A 9107-nucleotide genomic window follows, 5' to 3' on the forward strand; every position below is an offset into this window, starting at 1 on the left:
CTCTCTGCGTCCCTCACTTTAGCTTCCTCACAGTCTATTGGTTTTCTGTGTGTTTTTCTCTCTGTCCCATTGTCGATGGTGTTACTCAGCGTTCTTGTCACATTGTGTAACCAGGCTGAGCCTCCCAGCACCTGTGTTGCTGTAATAAAAACAGAAAATGCTTGAAATACTCAGCAGGTCTGGCAGCATCTGTGGAGAAAGAAACAAAGTTAACGTGAGCTAACGAAACAGATCTGAAATGTTAACTGTTCTCTCTGCACAGATGCCGCCAGACCTGCTGACTATTTCAAGCATTTTCTGTTTATGTTTCAGATTTCCAGCATCTGCAGTATTTTGCTTTTGTACGTGTGTTGCTATGTCTGGGACTGTTTGAGTGCAATGCTATTGCTTTATAAACAGCGTTGAAACAAACATTTATCTAGTTAACACACAGCACTAATACACAGCTGGATATAAACAGCAGCCTGCAGCAGAGGGTGCAGTGGAAGTTTATTAACACAAATAATTCACCAACACTATATTTACTGCTATCCTCAATCACACCACACTTCATCTTAACACGTTTTACTCTTCATTTACATCAACTTCTTGCTTCCAGTAAACACTTCAATTTGGAACACAGCTTCCAAATCACCTTTATTCACAAACCCGAACACAAACTGCAAATGCTGCAAACACACACTAGCCCAGATTTTCCCCTTTCTGTCAACCCATTCCTGCATCACTGCCTCTCCACCAGCAGTTGTCGCTAGAATCATACAATCAGAGAATGGCGAAAGCACAGAAGGTGGCCGTTCGGCCTGTCGAACCCGTGCTGGCTCTCTGCTAGAGCAACTCACCTCGTCTCACTCCCCAATCAGTTCAATTTTGGTGGTGGGAAAACTTCTCAAAAGAATAATTCGGGACAAAATTAATAGTCCCACGGACAAATGTGGGTTAATTCCAGAAAGTCAGCATGGATTTCTTAAGGGAAAATCATGTTTAACTGTCCTGCTGGAGTTTTGTGATGAGGTAACAGAGAGGGATGATGAGGGCAATGCTGTTGATGTGGTGTACATGGACTTTCAAAAGGTCTGGCAGCATCTGAAAGGTCACTGACGTGAAATGTTAACTCTGCTTCTCTCTCCACAGATGCTGCCAGACCTGCTGAGTATTTCCAGCACATTTTGTTTATATTTCAGATTTCTAGCATCTGCAGTATTTTTATTTAATTGACTATCAAAAGGAGTTTGAAACAGTGCAACACAACAGACTTGTGAGCTAAGTTATAACTCATGGAATAAAAGGGACAGTAGTAACATGGATATGGAATTGGCTGAGTGACAGGAAACAAAGAGTAGTGAGCAATGGATATTTTTCAGGCGAGAGGAAGGTTTGCAGTGGAGTTCCCCAGGAGTCAGTGTTGGGGCCCTCGCCTTTCCTGATATATGTGAATGACCTAGACCTGAGTGCACAGGGCACAATTTCAAAGGTTATGGATGATACGAAAATAGGAAGCATTGTGAACTGTAAGGAGGATAGTGTCAAACTTCAAAAGGACATAGACAAGTTGGTGGAATGGGAGGACAGATGACAGGTGAAGGTCAATGTAGAGAAATGTGAATTGATTCATTTTGGTAGGAAGAACATGGAGAGACAATATCGAATAAAGGGTACAATTCTAAAGGGGGTGCAGGAGCAGAAGGACCTGGGGGTATAAGTCATCCAAGGTGGTGGAATTGGTGTAGAGAGCGGTTAATAAAGCATACAGTGTCCTCGGCTTTAGTGATAGAGGCATAGAATACAAGAACAAGGAGGTCATGTTGAACTTGTATAAGACACTAGCCTTAGCTGAAATACTGAGTCCAGTTCTGGGCGCACACTTTAGGAAAGATGTGAAGGCATTGGAGAGATTATGGAAAAGATTCATGAGAATAGTTCCAGGACTGGGGCAGCACAGTGGTGCAGTGGTTAGCACTGCAGCCTCACTGCTCCAGAGACATGGGTTTGATTCTGGGTACTGCCTGTGCGGAGTTTGAAAGTTCTCCCTGTGACCACGTGGGTTTTCACCGGGTGCTCTGGTTTCCTCCCACAGCCAAAGACTTGCAGGTTGATAGGTAAATTGGTCATTCCAAATTATTCCCAGTGGTGGCAGGGATTACTGCAGGGTTAGGATCAATGAGTGGTTGTTGTTCAGCACAGACTTGGTGGGCCAAATGGCCTGTTTCAGTGCTGTATCTCTAAATAAAAAATAAATAAAAATAAATGAGGAACTTCAGTTATGAAGATAGATTGGAGAAGTTAGGACTGTTTTCCTTGGAGAAAAGAAGGCGAAGAGGAGATTTCATAGTGGTATTCAAAATGATGATGGGTGTGGACAGAGTGGATAGGGAGAAACTGTTCCCACTTGTGAAAGGATCGAGAACGAGAGGGCACAGATTTAAAGTCATTGGTAAAAGAAGCAAAAGCGACATGAGGAAAAACTTTTTCACGCAGCGAGTGGTTAAAGTATGAACTGCCTGAGAATGTGATGGAGGCAGGTTCAATTGAAGAATTCAAAGGGGAATTAGACTGTTATCTGAAAAGGAAGAATGTGCAGGATTATGGGGAGAAGACGGGGAAGTGACATGAGGTGAATTGCTCATTTGGAGAGTCAGTGCAGACACGATGGGCCAAATGGCCTCCTTCGGGGCAATAACAATTCTGTGATTCCAATATTCAAGACATTTATATATAATAAAAGCAAAATACTGCGGATGCTGGAAATCTGAAATAAAAACAAGAAATGTTGGAAATACTCAGCAGGTCTGGCAGCATCTGTGGAGAGAAAAGCAGAGTTAACGTTTCAGGTCAGTGACCCTTCTTCAGAAATAATAAATATTAGAAATGTAAAAGGTTATCAGCAAGTAAAGTGGGGGTGGGGCAAAGGAGAAGGTGTAAATAGGACAAGGTCACAGAATAGCTGACCAGAAGGTCATGGAGCAAAGGCAAACGATATCTTAATGGTGTGTTGAAAGACAAAGCATTGGTACAGCGTGATGCCACTACCAAACGCATCTTCCCCTCCCTTCTCCTGTCAGCCTCATTAGTTCTGTGAATAATACAATGATTTAATAGACAAAGTTTTGAAACATTCCTGCCCATAAATCTTGGTAACAGAGAGTGTGTGGATCTCCTGACTCAGAATGTTTAATGGATACAGTCCTCAGATCCGACAAGGAACCCCTGAACATCCACAGTAAAGACAGTGTGGATGAGGAAATGTAAGAGCCGGGAGCTGAAACTCAGGGACGGCCGAGCTCTCCTGTCATTGAGCTTGTGTGTCTGCTCTGCTCGCCGCACTTCCGGCTCTACTTTGTTTCCAATGAAAAGATGAAAAGGGCCGTTCGGTTTTCCTCTCACTGACAGCGTGTTTCACTTGGGTTAATATAACCCGGGACTTTTGCTGCTGAAATGAATTCTGCAAGGTCCCAGCAAACACACCGGCTCCCTCCTTTCTCCCCTCTTTCTATCGGATTGTTTTACCAGGAGGGGCTCAATAATAACAAACCCCCTGCAGGGAATGACCGCAAATTGAGCATCTAAATGGGGCAAGTGGGCAGCTTTCTGGGTTCTAGGTTCCCCCTACCCCGCCCCTCCCTCCCTCCAGTCCAAGCCCCTCTTCACTTTCTTTGGGACTTTGATGAGGGTGAAATGGGGAAAGTTCCCATTGATGTTTGAATGCTGAATTGCTGCAGAGATCTGCGCACGCGCGCTGTAGCCCCGCCTCCTGTGAGACGTCACAATGAGGAGTGGAGCGCATGCGCAGACTTTCCCCAACCCAGTCTGTGAGGCCATTCACTCAATCAGGGCAAGATGCTTTAAATCAGCTGCTAATGGAGACTTCCCGGGCCCGGGGGAAGGGAACAAACAGCATCTGCTTCCAGCAGCCACTGCTTTGGGAGCGTGTCCGCAGATGTGCTCAGAGATTAGCATTGAGTGGTGGGAAGTTGAGGGGGAGTCGGGGAGTGTTTGTAACAGACACTGTGGAGCAGGAGCTGCTCCCGGAACATGGAGTGAGCCGGGGACACGGGGAAGGGAGAGTTAATTCTCGGACAGTGTCTGTACAGGCTCAGGGAGACACAATGGGAAGAAATCACTATTGAAAATCACTGACAATTTCACCACCCAAAGGAGAGGGAATTTTCCTGCTTTAGTTCCAGTCTCTCACTGTTTGTTGGATTGTGAACAGTGGAGGAAAAATAGCCGCAAAATAACGATGTGGACAGTTAGACAAAGAACATTTATTGCAGACACCAGGTGAGAAGTGTGAAAGGCACATTTTAAATAGTGGCTGCTTGTTTTCCGTTGAAATAGAAATGTGACTGTGTAAAGGTCACTGCTCTATCGGACAGTCCCAGTCATTGAGCAGTGCAGGACTTGTGTTGTTTCTGAATGTCACAAACTTGTTGTAAAACCACTGCAAACACCTGGTAAACAGAAGCTGAATGCTGCAGTACTGCAGTGGAGTCAGACACTGACACTGTTTGTGTTCCTGGTTTTCATTTCGCGATTGTTCATAATGATTATTATTGGGACGATTACATTGATCGCTTTTGTATCTTCTATCTCACCAGTTCTTTCATTCCTGCAGGAAAATACATGAAGGAACCTGAATGGATGTGGTGATTCCTGGACACAAGGAAAAGTGCAGTGATCTCGTTCCAACACACAGTCGGTACAGGATCACTCCCAAAGCACAGAGATACTGCCAGCTCATCAGTTCCACTGGAACAAACAAAAGAAGTAGTCAGACAGACACTGATCCCAAAGTCGAGAGACACATTTTCAATCCAACAGTCAAACAACAGCAGGAGAGACAGAAGTTGTTTCCATTTCACTCCAATTCAGTACAGCTGACAGGTTGATACATCAATCGCAGTCCAAAAACAAACTCACTATCAGATCTCAATAAACTCTGTCACCATGGTTACATTTTAAATATAAAATCTGAAATAGAACAGACAAAATTTACATGATTGAAAGGTACAGAATGAATGCAAGGAGGCTTCAAGGGGATTTGGACAGGCTAAGTGAATGGGCTAGAACATAGCAGATGGAATATCATGTGAATAAGTGTGAAGTTCTCCACTTTGGTAGAATAAACAGAAAGACAGAGTATTTCTTAAATGGTGAGAGGCTGGGAAGTGTTGATGTCCAAAGGGACCTGGGTGTCCTTGTTCATGAGACACTAAAAGTTAGTGTGCAGGTGCAGAAAGCAATTAAGAGGCAACTGGTATGTTGGCTTCATTGAAAGGGGATTTGAGTGCATGAGTAAAGATGTATTGCTTCAATTGTATAAAGTCTAGATGAGACCGCACCTGGAATATTCCGTACAATTTTGGTTTCCTTATCTATGGAAGGATAGACTTGTCATAGAGGGAGTGCAACGGAGATTCACCAGACTAATCCCCTGGGATGGTGGGGTTGTCTTCTGATGAGAGACTGCAGAAACTGGGCCGAAATTCTCTGGAGTTTTGAAGAATGAGAGGTGATCTCATTGAAACTTTCAAAGTTCTTACAGGGTGTCGCAGGGGAGATATGGATAGGATGTTTCCTCTGTCTAGTGCGTCTAGAACAAGGGGACACAGTCTCAGAATAAGGGCAGGCCATTTGAGACTGAGATGAGCAGGAATTTCTTTGCTCAGAGGGTGGGAAATCTGTGGAATTCTTTATCCCAGAGGGCTGTGGAGGCTCAATCATTGAACATATTCAAGACAGAAATCGATAGATTATGGCATAGAGGTAGATGATCAGCCACAATCTGTTTGAATGGTGGAGCAGGCTCGATGGACTGAATGGCCGAATGCCCCTATTTCCGATGAATCCCATAATGTACATCAGACGTTCGACCATGTTATGCATTACATACCAGTTCAAAAATCCCACAGAGATTAAGACTGAAAGATACAGTATCAATTCCATTACTACAAAATGAAGGACTTGGAGCTTGCAGACCAGCCCATGTATAAGATTGAAAGTTAAATTTTCATTCACAATCGTTTTCACAGAACTGAATATTAAATACCAATCCACAACTTGTACAGGACTACCAAATAAAACCTACAACTGTAAAATACAGTTAATCCATATTTTAAATTAAACACAAGGCAAACAAATATTGATACATTAAGAGAGAGGGAAACAGTGAAAGCGAAGCGGAGCATAAAGAGCCCAGGAGAGGGAGAAAGATTTCACTCGGAGAGCAGGGAACAGCGAGAGCAGACGTCAAAAAAGGCAAAGGAATACACAATTAACGGGAGAACACTGAATGGTGTCGAGGAAGTGAGAGACGTTGGAGTGAATGTCCACAGATCCCTGAAGTAGCAGGACAGGTCAATAAGGTGGTTCAGCTGGTATATGGAATCCTTTCCTTTATTAACTGAGGTACAGAATATAAGGGTGATCTGGGTGTCCATGTCAATAAGTCACTGAAAGCTAACATGCAGGTGCAGCAAGTAATTAGGAAGGCTATTGGTATGTTAGACTTTATCACAAGAGGATTTGAGTACAGGAATAGTGAATTCTTGCTTCAATTGGAAAGAACCTTGCTTAGACCGCACTTGGAGTACTGTGTGCAGTTTTGGTCTCCTTACCTTAGGAATGATATTATTGCCACAGAGGGAGTGCAACAAAGGTTAATCAGACTTGTTCCTGGGATGGTGCGAATGTCCTATGAAGAGAGATTGGGGAAACGGGCTGTATTCTCTGGAGTTTCAAAGAATGAGAGGTGATCCCATTGAAACCCACAAAATACTTAAAGGACAGTCAGGGTAGATGCAGCTAAGATGTTTCTCCTGGTTGGGGAGTCGAAAACCAGAGGGTGCAATTTCAAAATAAGGATGAAACCACTTAGGACAGAGATGAGGAGAAATGTTGTTACTCAGAGGGTTGTGAATCTTTGGAATTCTTTACCCCAGAGGGCTATGGAATCTCAGTCATTGAGTATGTTTGAAGCAGAGATTGACAGATTTCTAAATACAAATGACATAAGGGAATATGAGGAAAGTGTGGGGAAATAGGCATTGAAGTGGATGATCAGCCATGATCATATTGAATGGTGGGGCAGGCTCGATGGGCTGAATGGCCGACTCCTGCTCCTATGTTCCTATGTTCCTAACTCCACATGATCGGTGAGGCACAGCTTCAGGCCGACTTGGTGGGTGGTGCAAACAGATATCACTGCTTCTGGTCTTCACCAGAACAGAGAGTGAGATGGAACATTGATCATCAAACAGACTGTGAGAGAATACAACAGAATAAAACACATGGAGAGACACTGTGGAATAACAAATAGATTTGATTGGAATGTTGAATTTTGATTGGAATAGATAAAACAGCAGATTAAATTGGGATTCTCATCATTATATTGATCTGGGACAGAAAAGAGAAACTGGTGGGAAGAAGGAAGAAAAGAAAGGATGGAACTGTTCAGTTTTTCTGAGTTTTTTCACCCACCCATCAAAGCTGGATTTTAAAAAAAGATGCAAATAACGAAGAATTTCACCAAAAAGGGAGATTAAATGCTGCCGAAACCTTGGATCGAATGATGCCCCAACAGATCACCTGTTTAACTGTCTCCTCACTGGGGGATTTCAATCAGTGAGTAATATTATTCTCTACCTTTTTTTTTGTTAAATGAACCCAGAACTGTCACTTGGAGTTAATATCTGTGTTTCCACTCCTGAATAACAAAAGTGTGAATTTCTCAATATTTTTTGGACACATTTCCTGCTGGAAGAACTAAGAACTCTTTTCTAATTTACACAATACTATGTACACACTCATCAAGCCTCCGAAGCTAGCATCCTTGGTGCTGCTCTCTCTTCCAAACCTCATCTCATGTGACTGTTACATCATCACTCTGACAGTGGGAGGGGTTGATCCCACTGTCTTCAGCATTAACCCTTTACATCCTTATACTACACTGTCTGTTCAAAAAAATTGGGTGGAGGGAACCTCTTTCATTTATTGAAACACCAACAGCTGCCAGTTGAAAATCAACTCAACCCATCAGAGAGAGAGAGAGAGAGTGAGAGACTGTCAGAGAACTTCCTGCATCCAGTCCTGACCCTGTCACACTCAGCAGATGCTCACCCAGACCCCACTCTCATCAACACTGAATACTGTTACCGAGACCCTTCAAATACTGTTTATAAAAAGGTAGAACAGGTCAAAGTTCACACAGCTGTATTGAATAGAACAAAGTTTAATATTTTCTCACCGTCTGTCGGTAACCACATGAGACATAGGTTTTCTTATTTGCTTCCTTTGATTTTTCTTGTTCCTGACTGACAAATATTCCAAACCTCGGATCAACCCTCCCACTTGCGTCATGTCCCAGTCACGGTTGAAAGCAACACATAACGACACAAACACTCTGAAACAGACAACGCAGTCACACTTTCCTTCAGTGAGATTAATGTCGAGCTGTTTTCCAGGTTGAATGTAACTGTGAACAAACTTCTATCAAAGAAGTTGCCTTTGGCGTATCAGCACTGAATTTCTGTGCAAGGAGGAACAGCCATTCCAAACTCACATCCTTCACAAAGGCTGTTTTCTCCTGTGACTGAAATTCATTATGTAATTTGAATTCGAAGTCAAATTTCACAAGACAGAAATGTAAATGAAAGATAAGGAAGCTTCTAAAGCACACTGCAAATGTGCAATAAGACTCTGCTGGCAGTTGAACCCAGGATCTCCTATTTACTAGACAGGTGCTGTAACCAACTAAGCTACAGAGTCAGATTGAAAAGGCTTGCGCAGTTGAAATCAGAGAAGGGCACTATTAATTCTCATCCCACTTCTCCACTGGTCACAACATATTTTAACTTTTCCCACTTCCTGATACAGTCGATCATATACCGTATTTTTCCCAGAACTGAGAATGAATGTTTTGGAAGTAAATACATAATTCAATTTTTTCCAAAAGTTTACAGAATACAACATGTGAGTAATATTCCCCATTGCTTTCTCAGCACTGATGGACTGTGAAGCGGGAGACAGCCAGAAGTCCCACTGAGCCGCACTGACCCTGTGCTGAGAAGGAAATGAGATAAAGTTCAATTCTTCGCAGCAAGATGCTGCAG

At 43.0% G+C, this 9107-nt stretch overlaps 1 non-coding gene across 1 annotated transcript; it reads right to left on the minus strand.

The window, feature by feature from the left end:
* Window positions 1-8689: 8689 nt before the first annotated feature.
* On the minus strand, window positions 8690-8763 carry trnat-agu (transfer RNA threonine (anticodon AGU)). Its single transcript has one exon. It is a non-coding gene; the product is annotated as a tRNA-Thr (tRNA).
* Between the last annotated feature and the right edge of the window lie 344 nt (window positions 8764-9107).

The sequence above is a fragment of the Heterodontus francisci genome, unplaced genomic scaffold, assembly GCF_036365525.1.
Source record: "Heterodontus francisci isolate sHetFra1 unplaced genomic scaffold, sHetFra1.hap1 HAP1_SCAFFOLD_61, whole genome shotgun sequence".
NCBI classification, from domain to species: domain Eukaryota; kingdom Metazoa; phylum Chordata; class Chondrichthyes; order Heterodontiformes; family Heterodontidae; genus Heterodontus; species Heterodontus francisci.